Source organism: Felis catus, chromosome E1, assembly GCF_018350175.1.
Source record: "Felis catus isolate Fca126 chromosome E1, F.catus_Fca126_mat1.0, whole genome shotgun sequence".
NCBI classification, from domain to species: domain Eukaryota; kingdom Metazoa; phylum Chordata; class Mammalia; order Carnivora; family Felidae; genus Felis; species Felis catus.
This window is the reverse complement of record NC_058381.1, coordinates 51,446,341-51,465,884: the sequence shown is the minus strand read 5'-3', so window position 1 is coordinate 51,465,884 and position 19,544 is coordinate 51,446,341. Positions and strand designations below refer to the sequence as shown.

Below are 19,544 nucleotides of genomic sequence, written 5' to 3'. Positions count from 1 at the left end.
TCATTAATATTGCTATAATATATCATGTGTTTAAAATAAATGAACAAAGTAATAAAACTACACTAAGGTGAAATTATGTCCTAAATTTCAAAGATTTTAGTGGCTTCAAAAGATACAAACCTAAATATTCAGTTGACTGTAGCCCTGACTTACCTTCTCTTTTCTATTCACCAATGCTGTGCAATATTCCCTACGGAAGTTAGGAATATTTTCCCTTCCCAACTCACCCAGCCATCAGAACAATGCTTATTTCATGAGGCTTTTGTGAAAATCACCTATTCGGTTTCTGTCTACAGCCCCTCTTGTAAGGGTCTGACGTAACTCAGCACAGGGAACTGATGTCTAAGAGATACACATGGATGGTGGCAATCAGCTGCTAGTGATGAAAACTCTCTTCCTCTCCGGATAAAAACACTCACTCAAAAATGGGAGTGCCATTCACTAGTTTATCATTAAAAGTACCTGCTAACAGAGTGGCCAACCCTCTTTGTATGTTAGGACTGTGGGCAGGTGGGTGAAGGTGCCAGGTTTTAAAACTGGGACCAGTACAGGAGCGCCTGGGTGGTCCAGCTGGTTGAGCGCCCAACTTCGGCTCAAGTCATGATCTCATGGTTCCTGGGTTTGAGCCCCTCGTCAGGCTCTGTGCTGACAGCTGGGAGCTTGGAGCTTGCTTCAGATTCAGATTCTATGTCTCCCTATCTCTCTGCCCCTCCCTCACTCATGCTCTGTCCCTCTGTCCCTCTGTCTCTCTCTCAAAATAAATAAACATTAAAACTGGGACCAGTCCTGGGTAAACTGAGGCAAATAGGTCACCCCACCATCTAAGTACCGGCACTGTTTTAAGTAATTTATGTGTACTATATTATTTAATTTCCCACGTTGAAATCCCAACTTAGACTCCAGCTGAGATCCTCAATACATATGGGGTCAGGATGAGCAGTGTGGGAGGTCTTGACATTATGTAGACACCAGGTAGCTGAGTTCAATGAATGGTATACATGTCCCTTCCTTCTTTCCTTCTTTCTTTCTTCCTTTTTATGTGGTTCACACTATTCTGTGCAAATTTTATGACAATGTATATGCTTTTTATGGAGTTAATTTGTTTCTAACTAGAACTGTTTCATGTTCATTATAGAGAAATAAAAATACAGAAAAGCATAAGAAAGAACACTGAAGTCACAAGTTCTCTCCCACCTCAGGGACACTGTTCCTAAGCTTGGCTCATTCTCACCCCTGAGGTCTTGGTTGGAAAAAACCCTCCCTGTCAACCAGACCCCAAGAGGACTCTTCGCACTGATATACTCTGTCACTCTACCTTGTTGCATGGTCCCCAGAAGAGCTTCTAACTTGGAATTGGCTTTCTACATATTTAATTATACCTTGTTAATCATCTGTCTCTACCACGAACAAGTAAATTCCATAAGATCAAAGTTCTCATCGTCTTACTTATTACTGACAGCCAGGGCCCAAGCCTGCAACTTGAACGAGGCACACCCACAAGCCCTCCAGGCCTCAATAATCAGTGTCAACGGTCTGCTAGTGCATTAATTACTTCCTGCATACATTTCTCCACCTTTCATAGAGTGATGATCGTTATATTTTTGTTGCCTTATACCTTTTTGTTTGCACTTAACAGTTGCAAGCATTTTTATGGGAGTGTCAAATGCGAACATTGTTTTAATGGTTCTCATATACCATCTTACAACTATATCACCACTTATAAACAAGTAGTCGGCTCTTGAATTTTTAGCTTCTTTTTAATCTGTTGCTATTGAAATTATTGGTATGTTTATTTAACAAATACTGGCCGGGTGTGTGCCCTGCTCTGCCAACACTGTGCTTGGCATTTAGATACGGAAATAAGAAAGATAGAGCTGTTCCTGTTCTCATGGAAGTTAGAATATATAGAAAGGACAGACTCTCAAAACATGTCTGTAAATGTTTGGAGGAGAGTGAGGACCTATGAGTGATATGTAAGCATATTGGTGGGGGGAGGGAGTTTTGGAGTAAACCAAACTTATGTTCTTCTGTGGGAATAGAAGGAAAGTAGTCCTGGAAGAGGGATATTTAAACTTAGTAAGAGGTGAAGATATATAGGATCTAGCTGAGAGAAGAAAAAGTTTGCGGCAGAATACTTCAGGCAAAGGAAAAAGCAAGAGCAAAGGTCCTGAGGCAGCCTAGAGTGTACTGAATGTGATGAATTGAAGGTTGACCCATGGTATAGATAAAAGAGGAGAGACTAGTATCATCCTATATAAACCATTGCTCCAATGTTTATTTATGTATTTAGAATAGATTGCTTGAATGAGAAAGAACGAAATATGGCCCTTTGTAGCAACGTGGATGGAACTGGAGAGTGTGATGCTAAGTGAAATAAGCCATACAGAGAAAGACAGATACCATATGTTTTCACTCTTATGTGGATCCTGAGAAACTTAACAGGAACCCATGGGGGAGGGGAAGGAAAAAAAAAAGAAGTTAGAGTGGGACACAGCCAAAGCATAAGAGACTGTTAAAAACTGAGAACAAACTGAGGGTCGATGGGGGGTGGGAGGGTGGGGAGGGTGGGTGATGGGTATTGAGGAGGGTACCTTTTGGGATGAGCACTGGGTGTTGTATGGAAACCAATTTGACAATAAATTTCATATATTAAAAAAAAATAGAATAGATTGCTTGAAATGAAATAATTGGAGTGAAGTCATGGACTTCCCAAAAGTTTCCTGATAAAACCAAAGTACTTTTCAGAAAGTTTATGCCAATTTATGTTTCTATAGAATGTATATGACATTGTCTGTCTTTCTCACTTTAACCTCTGGCATTTGAAATATTCCACTTTCTTAATGAACTGTTGAATGTGTTAGTCACTGGAGCAAAAAAAATAACAATATCCTTTAAGATTTAGCGCAAGAGGTATGTCTAAACATCTTTTCTGATTACCTCTTACTCAACTACAATAATTCCTTACAGTGTATTTCTCCAAGATGAACATATTCGCTTTATCCCATATTATTTTGCAGTTATAATTCTGATGCTTTGCCTTTCTTTTTTCTGCTGCTTAATCTGTCTTTTTTCCCAATTAGACTAAAAGCCTCATGAGGCCAGTTCAGTACAATTCAATTCAACTAACAGTTATTGCAGTCTTTCTTTGTTTTTTTTTTTTTAATGTTTATCTGTTTTGGGCAGGGGGAGAGAAAGGGAGAGAACACAAGTGGGGGAGGGGCAGAGAAAGAGGGAGAGAGAATCCCCAGCAGGCTCCACACTGTCAGTGCAGAGCCTGATGTGGGGCTCGAAACCACGAACTGTGAGATGACCTGAGCTGAAACCAAGAGTCGGACGCTCAACTGACTGAGCCACCCAGGTGCCCCGCTTTCTTACTTTGTAGAAGGGGTACTGCAAAGTGCTGAGTCAAAGAAAAATCAAAATTCATGATCTTTGTCCTCAGAGGAAGGTAACACTTGCACAGTTAGCAAAGCCAGAAGGCAAATCCGTCACTCATTCCTTCATACAATAAGTAATGGATAATTAGTGATAAGTAATAATAAAATAAAATTTCAGAATAATGTATTGCAACTCAGGAGAGACAGAATTTAGTAGTGGCCAGGGAGACCAGAGAAATACTTGTGAATCAGATGATCAGAGCTAAGGGTTGATGAATCAGTAGAAAGGCGGACATGGGTGGGGAAAATGCACTATTGACATAGGAAACGGAGGTCATAGGTGAGAAAACATAGCATGCCTATTGAGGCTGAATTAGAAAAGTTTATTGAGATTGCTGGCCAAGCAATGCCATAGACTCCCCAATGGCATGCTGAGTTAGGATGTTATTTTATAATTAATGATCTCTTCTTAAAAGTTTTGCAAAACAGCAAGGAGATGATTCCCTGTTAACAAAAGTCCATAGCAGGGCACCTGGGTGGCTCAGTTGGTTAAGCATCTATTTGACTCAGGTCATGATCTCACAGTTCGTGGGTTCGAGTCCTGTGATGGGCTCTCTGTTGTCAGCACAGAGCCTGCTTCAAATCCTCTGTCCTCTTCTGTCTCTGCCCTTCCCCTGCTTGTGCTCTCTCTCTCTCTCTCTGTCTCTGTCTCTCTGAAAAAAAAAATAAATAAGCTTTAAAAAAAGTCCATAGCAATTTTGTGGTTGCTACGATATTCACTGATAAAAATATTTCCAAGGGCACAGCTAAATTTCCATTGCCACACATTATTTCCCAACACAGTTTACCTTTGTTTGTAGCAAATCATGATATCATAAACACTAAATTCCTTACACCCTGTCCCAGGTCAACCTTGAACTGCTTGCTTCTAATGATGTGGAGGTGTGTTATCTTCACTGGGGATGATTCCCATTAAGGGGGAATTACTCCCTGTCGGCAGGTGGGCATACCAAGTGACAAGAGAGGTGATGATTCATCTAATTTTGAACTCACCCACTGTTTGATGGCAACATCCACAAAAGAATGAGGCAATTGGACCGCTAACCCAGACACCTGCTACATTGACAGTTCTCTGTTATTCCAAATATAGGACAGCGTGGTCTGACAACTCTACATGGGGACTGGGAAAGGAACAAGTGGTAAAATGAATGTGATTACCTGAATGCATGTTTTCACAGAGGATCATGTTTCCACCAATCATTCAGACATTCATTCGGCAAATATTTAAGAGCCTTCTATACAATATGTGTTTTGTGAGACGCGGGTGAATAGATGATGATCATTCTATAAATCCTACCTTCTGGAATTTTATAGGCTAATAGCAGAAAAATGTCCTTTTGAAAGCGACATGCTTTAGGTGGGTTGATTTATGTGAACTCGATACTTCAGTCTTCAAAGTCTTACTTTGTCCACGAAATGGTCACACACACACACACACACACACACACACACACACACACGCATGCCCCACCCCCATTTTGTCTAGTCTAATTGTCCATTTGGCCCTAGAGAGTGGAAAAACTAATTGACTTTTCCTATGCCTCTCTGCACAGATCGGGTTGATCTGGGTTGCAGCTGTGGTTTAATTTGCGAATGTGCAATTGAAAATAAAACTTATTGGATTACAGCCCCCGACCAACTTTTTGGCAAACTGACAGCATTGGCCAAACATATGAGGGTCATATAGTAATTAGAGAAATGATTACAACTTCCAGAGGAATATCCTGGTCATATCAATGGGGGGACTTTGCTGTGGTTTGTTTTAACTATATCCCCAGCCTCTCAGGATGAAGTCAACCTAATAGTCTTCTGGATTCTGCCCTCTCTGGTACATTCATTTTCTCCACATCTGCATGAGAGGCCCTCACCAATCTTTCATTTATTTAAGCAAAAAAAAAAGTAAACTATAAAGAATACTTTCTTTCCTTGCCTATGTTTGATAAATGCTAGTCTTTGCCTTTTAATTCATCAGATTACGATTAGGGAGAAACTCAATTAGAAATATCCTTGTGCCCTGGTTGTCAAATTCATCTGTCTTAAACTTTAGAAATAGGTGTCTCCAAAGGGACTCATAGTTTATGGATGAAAGAATACAACCTGGTATGCTTTCCTAGGTACTGAGCATTTTTACACTAGACTGAGAGTCATTCTATTCCTTCCTTCCCTCCTTCCCTGTCTACCTTCCTTCTCCCCTTCCTTCCTTCCTGATCTCCTTCCTTCCTTTGTTCCTTCCCTCCTTCCTTCCCTTGCTCCTTCCTTCCTTCCTTCTCTCCTTCCTTCCTTTGTTCCTTCTCTCCTTTCTTCCTTCTTTCTTCCTTCCTTCTCCCTTCCTTCCTTCACCCTTTCCTTCCTTCCCTCCATCTCTCCTTCCTTCTTCCCTTCCTTTCTTCCTTCCTTTCTTCCTTCTCCCCTTCCTTCCTTCTCCCCTTCCTTCCTTCACCCTTTCCTTCCTTTCTTCCTTCTCCCCTTCCTTCCTTCTCCCTTCCTTCCTTCACCCTTTCCTTCCTTCCCTCCATCTCTCCTTCCTTCTTCCCTTCCTTTCTTCCTTCCTTTCTTCCTTCTCCCCTTCCTTCCTTCTCCCCTTCCTTCCTTCACCCTTTCCTTCCTTTCTTCCCTATCTCCTTCCTTCCTTCCTTCCTTCCTTCCTTCCTTCCTTCCTTCTCCCCTTCCTTCCTTCTCCCCTTCCTTCCTTTCTTCCTTCTTTCCTTCCTTCCTTCCTTCCTTCCTTCCTTCCTTCCTTCTCCCCTTCCTTCCTTCTCCCCTTCCTTCCTTCTCCCCTTCCTTCCTTCCTTCCTTCCTTCCTTCCTTCCTTCCTTCACTCCTTTCTTCCTTCTTTCCTTGCTTCCTTCCTTCCTTCACTCCTTTCTTCCTTTGTTCCTTCTCTCCTTCCTTCCTTCTCTCCTTTCTTCCTTCCTTCTCCCCTTCCTTCCTTCATCCTTTCCTTCCTTCCCTCCCTCTCTCCTTCCTTCCTTCTTCCCTTCCTTTCTTCCTTCCTTCTTTCCTTCCTTCTCCCCTTGCTTCCTTCTCCCCTTGCTTCCTTCCCTCCCTCTCTTCTTCCTTCTTTCTTTCCTTCCTTCCTTCTCTCCTTCCTTCCTTTGTTCCTTCACTCCTTGCTTCATTCATTCCTTCCTTCTCTCCTTTCTTCCTTCCTTCCTACTCTCCTTTCTTCCTTCCTTTCATCTTCTTCCTTTGTTACTCAATGCAGTGATTCCTGCAGTATTGTTACGACTGGGGTTGAATCTGCACATTAAGTGGCATTAGACTCACAGGTGCCTGCTCTGTGTTTGCTCTGGGTGAGTGCTCCCTCTCATCACATCCCATAATATGTCACTCTAAGCTCTGTCTGCTGTTCTCGCCCCTCAGTGGCAGAGCAGCAGCAGCAAAGCCTTTACTCAGATTGGTGTCCTCACTCCAAACTTCCATTTATCAAGTTACAGTCACAGAAAGCTGAGAGAGGCACAAGGGAGACTCTTCCATGTAGGGCTGAGTAGACTCAGAAGCCAACTTTTACATAAGTGACATCTCTGTCCTTGCACACGTTCACAAAAGAAGATTTGGAGTATTTTCGCTCTGCCTATTCCCCAGTAGAATTTCGAATGACTTGACGATAAAGGATGCAGTGGTCCCTCAAAGCACGTGTTGCCTGCTTTGCCCAGGTCAAGCAGTTTATAGAATTTGAAAGTGTATGTGTTTTAACTCATTACAAAGAGACCAAATAAAACTTATGTACTGTTCTCCGATCTCCATGTTAACTGAAATCAGAGCACCATTGTGACAAGAACGGTGACAGACAGAGATGCTGCCTAAATCAGAGGGGGAAAAATACAAAGTGCGTTTATGTTGTAGATTTCTTGATGCTGCTACAAGAATGAATACATTATTGTGCTTTTCGCAAATGAGTGTTCCTAGAAATCAAAGAGGGATGGGCTTGTTCAGGACACTTGCGGTGGTGCAGTTTGCTTTTTGATTTGTCTGGCAGAGGTCTGCTGAAAAGAGAGAGGCAGGGGTTGCAGGAAAGGAGAAATGAAACAGGGACGAGGGAAAATTAATTTGAAGGTCAAATGACATACCCCAGTTCCCCCGACACTTATTTTAGTAGCTGATTCATGCTCAATACAGTCGGCGGTTCTCCCACACGACAGTGAGCAATTGCAAGAGAATAACTCCACAGGCTGACAGAGACAGACAAAGAGGGTTAATAAGCAGAAAACTTAAAGAAATCTGCTTAGATCTATTGTTGGACACCCAGTATAGTTCACCTGAAGCAACCACTTCAGCCTCTTTTTTTGTTTGTTTTTTTTTCTTCTTTTTTCTTCCTTTTTCAGTGTCTGTCAGTAACCCGGCAAGCTCTAATGACCAAAGAAGCAAATCCAATCATATATTTTCTGACATTGGGTTTAGCACTGTGGTATTCGGGGTGATGGTAGAGTGGGTAGACCCACTCTTATGGGTCTAAAAAACTAGCATTTTTTAGAATGAACTTCTTTTTTTTTAATTTTTTTTTAACATTTATTTATTTTTGAGACAGAGAGAGACAGAGCATGAACAGGGGAGGGGCAGAGAGAGAGGGAGACACAGAATCTGAAACAGGTTCCAGGCTCTGAGCGGTCAGCACAGAGCCCGATGTGGGGCTAGAACTCATGGACCGTGAGATCATGACCAGAGCCAAAGTCGGACGCTTAACCGACCGAGCCACGCAGGCGCCCCTAGAATGAACTTCTAATAAGAGTTCCAACTACTATAAAATGGAATTTCTTAAATGAAGAAAAAAAAACCCTAAAATATTTGGGGAGCCATAAAGCATGAAACTAAGTTGTTTTTTGACCTAGATGCCAAGTAGAGATTGTGGAGATAAGACTTTATTCTACTAGGACAAATACATTTTGAATTGATGCAAGAATTAAGTTTATTTCTTTCAGTAATTTACTAGGATTGCTGCTATTATCATAAAGAAGACAGATGTGTTTAACAACTTTTACAAAGACAAAGGAGAGCGTACGGATCGGCTAAAGGTGGAAAGTATGATGAGCTAGCCAGAGTGAGAGAAGAATTCAGGATTCTTGTATCTTTAGCCAAATAATTTTATTCTCAATTTAAATCAAGTGGGGTAAGGTAATCAAATGATAAATCAGTTGCTCTTAACTGCCTTTTCCCAAAGCTTTTTGTAAATTTGAGCACTTATTCCATTGCGATTTTTTTGTTCCCTTATTTTCTACCTCGATACTGGATTGTGAGCTACCAGGTGTCCAATAGCACATCGTATTTTTCCCTTACTCCCCAGATTCCAGCAACCTGCCAGGCTTTCATTAAGTGCCCGATACCCGATTTAGGGGATGGATCAAATAAAGCCTGTGTAACAAGATCTATCTACTTCTGGGATGGATTTAGATATATGAGTGGTAACATTTGAAAAAAATGCAGTGATGACACAATAAATTGGAGGTACAAACAATATTCCAATAAGAGCAGTTTGCTCTCAGATGTTCAGTAAGGAGATCTGTGGGGTATTGGAGCATAATATCACAACTGCCCGTGCTAAATATCATATGCGCAGTAGCATTAACATATCAAGACACTGTCACACTGGCTACACTTCCTAAATTTCACCACGCTTCTATTGTTACCATTTTACAAATGAAAAAAAAAATCTCTATATATTCCAGGTCCTTCTGACACATACTATCTTAAAATTGTACAATAACCATGAGGAAGTTATTCTTAGTTCTCTTTTATAGATAAGACATCTAAAAATCAGAGAGGTTAAAAAATATGTCCAGATTATACACACGGTGAATGGTAAAGCTGAGAGTAGAATCTATGCGTGTGAGATTTTTATTAGCATTGTGTTTGTGGTCCGTGTTATTACATGTACCTCTGTTCACTTTATCATATGTACAAGATTATATTGTAGAAACATACAAACAGGTTTGCTTGTATATACGTTTCATATTTTTGGTGAATACCTAGGAAGGATGTGCACATTTTCAACTTTATCATGAAATTAATTTCCAAAATGGTGACACTAATTGTACCCTGTCTTCAGCAAAGTTTCCGTTGTTGGATACCTCCACCCCCGCCCCCCCCCCCCCCAGTCCCGCAGACTGTGGACAGGGAACATGAGGCGTGATCAATATTCTTGCTCTCTCCTGACCCTGTGGGGCCATGCTTCACTCAGACCTCAGCCAGATCCCGGGAAACCTGGTGTTTTCACTGGAGGATGCTTGCATATTGCTTTTGCTTGCCTTTCCTTGTCTGAGTTCATGAGAATTTTCAACCCAACAAAGGCCAGAGTTCCTGTCCACAGAATAGATTACAATCTATCAGTGGGAGAAGGACAATGCAGCTGGTACACACAAGCTCAGTCCTTGTTCATAAACACTTGTTGGCCTTTAGAACACTTGTGACCGACAACAGGCTATGTTTATGCAGCTCCTTCCAAAAATAAAATTCAGGAAAAAAAAAATCAGTAAAGTCATAATGTCACAATTTCCCGAACTCAGAATCGTAGTGATATTTTTGTTTTCGATCTGGAAAAGTTCCCCATTGAGAAATAAGGTCCTAGACACTAAAGGAAAGAATGGATTCTAAATGCAGTAAAACACACGAAATGCAGAAAGGAATGTGGTCTCCTCCAGAGACACAGAAGCTGTAGGGAGGATGTTCTTAGATTTATTTCATTCTGGATTCGTTTATCCCACAAAATACAGGTGCCTTCTTATAAAAGCACATAAAGAAGCCCAACAGTAAATCTTAGTCCTCCTAATATTGATCTGAAAATGCATAATTGACTTGTTTATATACACGTGCTTTAAGAAAGGATGCCATTGATTCAAACCAGTTGAGCTCATTAGCCCTGTTGACTCATTATTGATCAATAAACTGACTTTCTCTCATGATGTTTCTCTCAATCCTAGGAAGAAACAGAGTTCAGTGTTAAAAAAAAAAAAGTCAATAGCTTTCAATGCCACTGAAGCAAAGTATTCACTTTAGCTTTCTGTTTTGAACTTTGTTTATTCTTATTTTGATTTTTCATGGCACAAGAAATACATTTGTATTATAATATCTAAAATACAGAAATAAAGAAAACCAAACAAAAACAGTTTACTATGCCCCATTCCACCACCTTCTGCTGAGGTTATCACAGCTTTTAATTTGGTGTGGATCTTTTAAAACTGCTTTCTATGTATCTATTTAGAAGTACGGTACATGGTTTATATTTTTCTTATCTTTACCTATGTGACATAATATATTATTCTATAACTTGCTTTCATATTCTTAACAACATACCTTAGAAACATGAAATTATTTTATTTTTTTTTTAAGTTCATTTATTTTGAGAGAGAGAGCCAGAGGGCGAGGAGGAGAGTGGCAGAATAAGAGAGAGAAAGAGAGAGAAAAGAATCCTGAGCAGACTCTGTCGGACTCGGCACAGAGCCCAATGTGGGGCTCGAACTCACCGAACGTGAGATCATGACCTGAGCTGAAACTGAGAGTCGGACGCTTAACCGGCTGAGCCACCCAAGTGCCACCTTTAATTATTTTGAATGGTTGTAGGATAATCTACAGTAATGGGTACACTCTGGTTCATTTTACTATTCTTCTAATAACAGACATTTAGATTGTGGCTAATTTTTGCGACTATGCTCACAATGCTGCAGTTAAGTACCCTAGTGCTTTCCTAGAATGCTTCTTTCTGTCAGAAATTCCCAGATAAGCTGACTATTCAAATACAACCGTATAACGTATGCATTATTAGTTTAAACTGAAGGGGAGGGAAGAGTGGTTACAGGTAATAATTATTGCCAACTTTTGCTAAGTACCGTTTATCAGCTACTACTTAAGTTCCTTACATGCATTAACTACATGACCTCTAAAATGACCCTTTAATGTAGCTACTATTGTTAGCCTTGTTTTACATATAGGGAGACTGAGGCATAGAGGAATTAATTACATTGCTAAAAGCCATAAAACCAGCAAATGAAAGAAGAGATTTGAACCCATATATATTCCTGTAGCCTATATTTTTAACCATTATGCCGCATGGCCTCCCAACGTGACTCTATAAGGAATTACTAAAGGAGTTTGTAAAAGTTCTTGGGTAATTTCAGGGTCTATAGTTATTTTTGGATGGGGTGAGGGTGTGTGGGATTTATGTGGTGACGTGTGAAGTGTATAAGAACTGTAAATTAGAAGGGGACACAAAGGCTCTGTCAGCCCAGATGAAGGAGATTTATAGGGAGTAGCTAAGGAAATAAAAGTTTTAAAAATATTCACACGGACTCCAATGACACAGCTTTATTCTTTACACATGTGTCCCTGGAAGGTACTTTACCAATGTTACATTCAAAGGATATTGAGGATCCAGAATGCATCCAGGAGAAAGGAAAAAAGTGCCTGAAGTGATAGAAAGTGAAGTCCTCGGAATAAAAGCTGGAGAGAACTGTTCAATAGATAGTAATTACTAGCTGGGTCCATGGTCCTGCCCTCTGTGCAGTGGTGAAAATCAAGATGAAAATTTTGTTTTGTTTTGTAATTTCCAAAAAAAAAATGTTTATTTATTTTCTTTGAGAAAGAGACAGAGCACGAGTGGGGGAGGGGCAGAGAGAGAGGGAGACACAGAGTCGGAAGCAGGCTTCAGGCTCTGAGCGGTCAGCACAGAGCCCGACACAGGGCTCGAACCCACGAACCGTGAGATCATGACCTGAGCTGAAGTTGGATGCTTAACCGACTGAGCCACCCAGGTGCCCCAAAGATGAAATTTTTGAAACACACTCCTTCTGAGATGCTGCCTGTTATGGAATAAGGGAGATGAGACCCGGGACTAATACTTATAGTATGATACAGGGGTTATACAGACAAAAAGGAACAAATGGTATGAAACATATATGGCCCCCCCAACTTGTGCCAAACACTGTCCACAGACTCACCTCACTTAATTCCCGTGAGTGGCCATCGTCATAGCTAATGAGACAGACAAATGCTCTGAGTTATGAAACGGTGTACTATGATGTAACACTGATAACTTTGATTCAAACCCCAAATCTGCCTCACCCCAAAGCTCAAATGCTTCTTAGCCACTCCCTCACTCCTTTGGAAAAGAGAAGAAAACTGGAAAATAATGACTTTTTTCAAATAAATGAAGAGTTCTTATAAGAGGTCCATAGCATGGATGGTTCAACTGGGGAGATTGCAGATGAATGTACTGAGAATCTTTGTATTAGATGAAAAATGCTCTATAAAGAGAAGAAGGCTCATTCTAAGAAAGCATATGTAGGGCTAATATGTGTGTGGTTTTATCTAGTAGACTCATATTCCTTGTTAAAATATTGACCTATGTCCAAGTCCAAATTGTTTCCTGCATAGCTACTGTCCAGGCCCCCCAACTAGCTCACAATGCCGTGGCTTATCCCCAACTCCCTCCCCATTACCCAGCAAAACATGGTCGTAGGATGGAGAACAACATTGGCCCTCCAGAATCCTTCTTCAGAGCAATGGCTGCCCATTCTGGTCAGTTGGCCCCCATGCCAAACCAACTGTTGTCATTGGAATACAAGTCCCATATATAACCATCCAACCTCAGATGGTCAGGCAGACACCTGTATCATGTTCTCTCTCCAGGTCCCTTTCACGTCTGTAAACATTATTTTATGCGCTCAGTAAGGTATTTATAAGTTTGAATTTCCATCAGGTGCTGAATTAAAGCCAGAGAGGTTGTTTTTTAAAAAGTGGGTTTTTATATCCTCATTTCATTCTCCTTTTCATTATCAGCAGGCCTAAAAGAATAGTCATTATATGGATCCTAATCTTAGGAATCCTAAACTTCACCATAATAGTGTCATATATCACTGCCATCTATGTAGCCTGTAAGAATTCACTCTGTAAAGCTTAAAATATTACAATTGTAATTTGAAATGTATAAAAAAAACCCTCAAACTGATACATAAAGACAATAAATAGAAACAATGCCAACAAACACAGATGAGCATTTTAACACACACAGTAAAAAGTACCAAACACCACATAATTAGGCTTCCCAATCTTTATTGTAATCCAGTAATAAGGGGAAAGGGTGGGTGGCATTGACCTCTGGATTCCTCAATAAATATTCCACTAATGATGATTTTCCTCATTAAACTACACCCCATATATGGGGATATGAGGAAGAAAAGATTAGTCTAAGTAGGTGGCATGACCAGAAGCAGCCAGTGCAATCCCATAGGGGTTAATTTGTTCATCTGTCTTTCCTCTAAGGCCAGGAATCTTTTTTGAAACTCATAAAAGATAAATATTCCCAGAGAGATTGTGGACAAGAACAGCAAGTTGGCACAGTGGAGCAAACATTTTAACCATCTTGCAGCTAGGACTTCTGGAGACTCCAGAAAGTCTATTGCTATGTGTTTGTATGTTGATGCAAACACACAGCACAGAGTTGGGATACACAGTGCTTGTTGAGGTTAAGAAAAGCCAGTGGAAATAAACGCATACGAACTGAGGCTTTAGGCAAACTTGCTATCTTTCTCACACAGGGGAAAACAGCACTTCCAAATTTCCAATGCATTCCTGTGCCCACATCACTATTTACTTACAATAATTTTCAGCCGTAAATTTTAGCTTGCTTTTATGGTACCATTTATAACGGGTCACTTATATTACCTCTTGTTCAGCTCCCATCTCTACCCCTCTCCCCTTTGCAAGAGTGGACATAAAGAATTGAATTATTTAATCGAAGCGAAAACAGAAGTACATAAAATAGAAATCTGAATGGATGCTCTGGTGTCCCCAGCACATTGTACACTTTGCCTTCTCTTACACAGCGCAGAATGTCACATATCCAACTTTTCATTCTCTGTATCTCTGCCCAGTGTGGTGGAAACTATCGTTTGGAAGTGACTCATGTCTTCTGCTTTCATAAGCTGTTTCATGGTCCTTTCTAGGAGAGGAGAGCTAACCCATATCCCCCCAACAGCCTCAGTCTCATGCAGGCTGAGCCATCTTTGACATAGTGCTACCTTCTGCTGACAATATGTGGTCCAAAATTGTCTCAGATGAATACAGGGTTTAAAAACTCCCAGTTGTTATAGTTCTTGATTTTTAAAAAGTGTCTATTTATTTATTTTGAGAGAGAGAGAGAGAGAGAACATGAGCAGGGGAAGGGCAGAGAGAGAGAGAGAGAGAGAGAGAATCCTCAGTACACTCCATGCCATTAGTGCTGAGCCCAACACGGGGCTCGATACCACGAACTGTGAAATCATAACCTGAGCCAAAATCAAGAGTCGGACGCTTAACTGACTAAGCCACCCAGGCCCCCCCTTATAGTTCTTGATTTTAACCTTGAATTTAAATTATACACGAACTGGGTGATCTTGTCAAGTTGTAGAATCTATTTCTTCATTTGCAACAGCATGATCTAGCTATTTTTTTCAAGTTAACGTGAGGATTAATTGAAATTATTCTTGGCATAGAGTCTATCTAGCACAATGCAGGGTTCATGGTCATACTCAATAACCGTGTCTGGTACTAGTGTTATTGTGCTAAAAACAACAAATACAACAATACAGGTTGATATCCCATTGCCAACATAACTTCTCAGTAAAAAAAGAGACAAAGAATTCAGAGGTCAAGTTACAAAGTAAGGTAGATACCAACTCTTCCATTTTGGGGATGAGCAAATTGAGGCTGTAGAAAAAATAAATAGTGATCTTGATGTCTTTAATCTTTCAACTCTCATGCAGCCAAAATGACCCACTGTATTCTAAACACCACTGAGCGATCTGCATGAAATGCTACATTATGAATAGCTATGCTTGGCTGTTTATGAAATGTCTATATCATATTTCTCAAAGCCACGAAGTCCTGGCTGGTATGAGCTCAAAGAAATCATGTTCATTCCTAAAGCTCATGTTAATTTTACCTAGAATAAGTCATATTTCAATAAGGAAAGGCAAGATCTGATGGCAAAAAAAAATAAGACAAATTTTAGTTATTCAAAATTTAAATTATTTTAAAGCAAAATTTTAACTATTAATGTATTTACTGTTTTGTATTTCACGGACAAGCTTTCATGTCACTGAGAAATCTATATAGGCCAATATCAGAGTCTCAAATCTTTGCTGAACTCATTCAAAGACTACCAGTTACCATATGCCTTCGCAACAGTAGCAAGGAAAGTCATTTCTTTGGAACACACACTCACACCCACTCACACAAATCCCACACACATGCACACACATGTGTACACACCCTCATGCATACTCACACACATACTCACTTATATTCATGCATACTCACACACACACTCACACACAATGATACACATTCACATAGCCATTATGTGTTGATTATCCAAGAGCTACTAAAAAACTTGAACCAAATCTATGGTCATGTCTAGAATTATAAAACCTTTTGGTGTCCATTCTCATCTGAGTTAATGTTACCCTTGGCCTGAGCATCATACTTGACTTTTTCACCTGATTTGCCCTAGAAGTTGTTTTTCTTTTTTATTATGCATAGTTTTGTAAACTTCCTAAGACAGTTTGGTCAGAAGGCACTTCACTCTTGGTGTCCTGGAGAGACCTCTAAATTGGGAGTCATAGACAGCACTGCCTGTCTTGGCTACCCTATTTTGTTGAGTTGATTTATCTATTTTGAGAGACAGAGAAGTAGGGGAGGGGCAGAGAGAGAGAGAGAGAGAGAGAGAGAGAGAGAGAGAGAAAGAGAGAGAGAAAGAATCCTAAGCAGGCTTCCCACTGTCAGTGCAGAGACCGATGGGGGGCTCAAACTCATGAACCACGAGATTATGACCTGAGCTGAAGTCAAATACTTAACCAACTGAGCACCTAGGTGCCTCACATCTTCCCTAATTTAAAGTTAGGGGTTTCCCATTTCCAGTGTTTTCTCCTTCCAACTGCCTAGTTGTTCAGAGAATCCCTTCCTTCGTTCAACAAACTGCCTTTCAAATTGGTCCTAACCTATGGAACAAAAGTATAAAACTGGTCCTTGCCAATACATTATAATGAAACAGTTAAATTTGGGGGAAAATGCTGTGTTTGAAGAGGAGTTATATTTGACTATGTTTTTTTTTAAATATGTGTGGTCCATTGGGACCTCAGCAGCCCAGATCCAATGGCCTGCTTCCCTCTGTGGAGGCTAGGACTATAGCCTTACCATCTGACCCTCTCCCTGGAGCAGCCTAAGATGACAGGACCCATTCTCTTTCTTGCCAGTGGTGTGGCACGTGAAGAGACCTGCCCTTGGAATCACTATTCCCCTCTTAAAAGGACAAGTCAAGATCCAGTTTGTAGGAGACCCTGGGGCTTGCAGAACAATGTCTGCCTTCCCTCCCCACTACCATCATATGCCTATCTGGCTTAGAGTCCAGGCAAGAGATGCCTGGGTGGTTCAGTTGGTTAAGCATCTGACTCTTGGTTTTGGCTCATCTTGGTTATGGCCATATTGAGATCCAGCTCAGCGTCTATGCTGACAGTGCAGAGCCTGCTTAGGATTCTCTCTCTCCTTCTCTTTCTGCCCTTCCCCCACTCATTCTCTCTCTCTCTCTCTCTCTCTCTCCCTCTCTCTCTCTCTCTCAAAATAAACAAACTTGAAAAGAAAAGAGTCCAAGCTAAGAAGCCCCACTCCCTCCCCACTCAGGACTCACCTCTTTTCCTGGGACAGTGGAAAAAAGGAAGCAGCATGAATCCTGTCTTGTGTACTGGAAATCTGTTGTCTCTGCATAAAAGCCCATTCATGTAGCATGAAAGAAACCTAACTGATCCACTTTCAGAACCTGAAAAAAAATTTTTTTTAAAAAATCAAAAAACAAACAAACAAAAAAAGCCATTTGTCTTTGATCCAATTAGCACATCCACTGACCAGCTAAGCAAACTCAACTCACCAGGACATTCTAGATTGTTGTTTCCAAGATGAGTGATCCTCCCGTTAAGCTCTCTTAAGTTCCTTCCAGGTCTATTTAAGAATCTGTAATTGTATCCCAGTATCCTGCTTCTAAGCCAGGACTTTAGCTCATGGGTAAGGACAAAAATAATTTTTGTAGAGAACATGCCACGTGCAGCCCTCATCTCAGGAAAGACAAGGGATCTTCCTATTTGAGGTTAAGTGTCACTTGCTGATGTCTCAATAAATATTCACTGTCAAAAATTACGGTGCGAGGGATTTAAGACAAACCTTGTGGGTGGCTCCCTGCATACTTCTGGGTGAGGGTCTGGGCTCCTTGAGATGTGTTCACTGTCTTTTCAGATATGGCTTGAGCCTAAGTCTGCACATAACCAAATAAAGGAAGTGATGGCTTCCAGAGACTTCTTCCATCTCTGTAACTCATGTTCCTCTACTATTTCTTCTTTATTTTTTTCCCCTTTCCATTAAAATAAAAACATTGCTTTATTTTCACTTAAATATAATTGCTCTAAAGGAAGACTCTGCGAATGTATGGTGTGCTCTGGGATGGAGGCATCTAAGTTTGTTTGACAGCTATTTTAAATATTTCACTCATGGTCGGGGGAGGAGGGAGTTCGAGATCTGCTTCTTACTGGGTGGGCGCCCAAAGTAAAGGACCATATAGATTATTCTTCACAAAAGATTGAGGAATATACCTATTGATGAACGTTCGGAAAGCATCGAGTGAGCCTTACGAGGGTTAAAAATGGGAGTTGGAAGGACACGTGAAACAAGATGATTCCTTTATCCAAGGTCATTGATTAAGGGCTGTCCCCTTCTTTTTTTTTTTAATTTTTTTTTAACGTTTATTTATTTTTGAGACAGAGAGAGACAGAGCATGAACGGGGGAGGGTCAGAGAAACAGAGGGAGACACAGAATCCAAAACAGGCTCCAGGCTCTGAGCTGTCAGCACAGAGCCCAACGCGGGGCTTGAACTCATGAACATAAGATCATGACCTGAGCCGAAGTCGGACATTTAACCGACTGAGCCACCCAGGCACCCCTAATTTTTTTTAAATTTTTATTCATTTTTGAGAAAGAGAGAGACAGAGTGTGAGCTGGAGAGGGACAGAGAGAGACACACAGAATATGAAACAGGCTTCAGGCTCTGAGCTGTCAGCACAGAGCCTGGTGCAGGACTCGAGCCCATGAACTGCGAGATCATGACCTGAGCCAAGGTCGGTTGCTTAACCAAATGAGCCACCCAGGCGCCCCAGGGCTGTCCCCTTCTTTAGCAGCCCTCCCGCTTCCTTTTGCTTATAAAACTTAAAGCTAAGGGCGCCTGGGTGGCGCAGTCGGTTAAGCGTCTGACTTCAGCCAGGTCACGATCTCGCGGTCTGTGAGTTCGAGCCCCACGTCGGGCTCTGGGCTGATGGCTCAGAGCCTGGAGCCTGTTTCCGATTCTGTGTCTCCCTCTCTCTCTGCCCCTCCCCCGTTCATGCTCTGTCTCTCTCTGTCCCAAAAATAAATAAACGTTGAAAAAAAAAATGAAAAAAAAAAAAAACTTAAAGCTAAAGATGAGTTAAGAGACTTGGAAAGAGACATGAAAGCATATGCTCTATAAAGACAATGTTTGCTGAGTGGCTGGTGATATTTTCCCAAGGTTAACAGGTCTTTTCACACATATTAGAACAAGTTTCATGTTTCTAAAAGGCTGCAGCTTTTGAGTATTAGAATGGCACTGCCCTTTCAAGGCTGTGACATCTCATACCAGCCCATACTTGTCTCCTGCTTTGTCTGATTAACTGGCCAACAGAGTGGAACACACTGGGTGGGAGTAAAGTATGACTGAGAGCCTGAATTGTGGAGCACAAGGAGAATAGTTAGTCCCTGGGACTTGCTCATAGGTGTGTCTATCACTTAATTCCCAAACCCCACCTTAATCCTTAAGGGAACTGGGAGAACTGCTCTGTACTTCTGGGAACAAATACAGTAAATGGAAGTCAGTCAGTCCCCACCCTGGCAACCTTACCATAATGACACAGATTTGACATGAAATCTGTTTCCGTTCAGGTTCAAGAATGACAAAGTAAAGTGGTAAGTAGGTCTATGCATTTTTTTTAGAGCAGGAGTTCCCATGAGTGCCTGTTACAGGATGCCGTGGACTCTTTGGTCCCTCCCTTCTGAATTCCCTTATCATCTCTCTGAATCTCGCA

General features: G+C 41.1%; 1 long non-coding RNA gene across 1 annotated transcript in view; it reads right to left on the bottom strand.

Annotated features, from left to right (window-relative positions):
• Positions 1 to 17,382, bottom strand: part of LOC111557785 — a 31,037-nt gene extending 13,655 nt beyond the window's left edge. Inside the window, exons 1-2 of the long non-coding RNA XR_002738087.2 lie at positions 17,329 to 17,382; positions 17,092 to 17,220 (exon numbers count right to left, since the gene is read on the bottom strand). This is a non-coding gene — a long non-coding RNA (uncharacterized LOC111557785). The remainder of the gene's footprint in view (positions 1 to 17,091; positions 17,221 to 17,328) is intronic.
• Between the last annotated feature and the right edge of the window lie 2,162 nt (positions 17,383 to 19,544).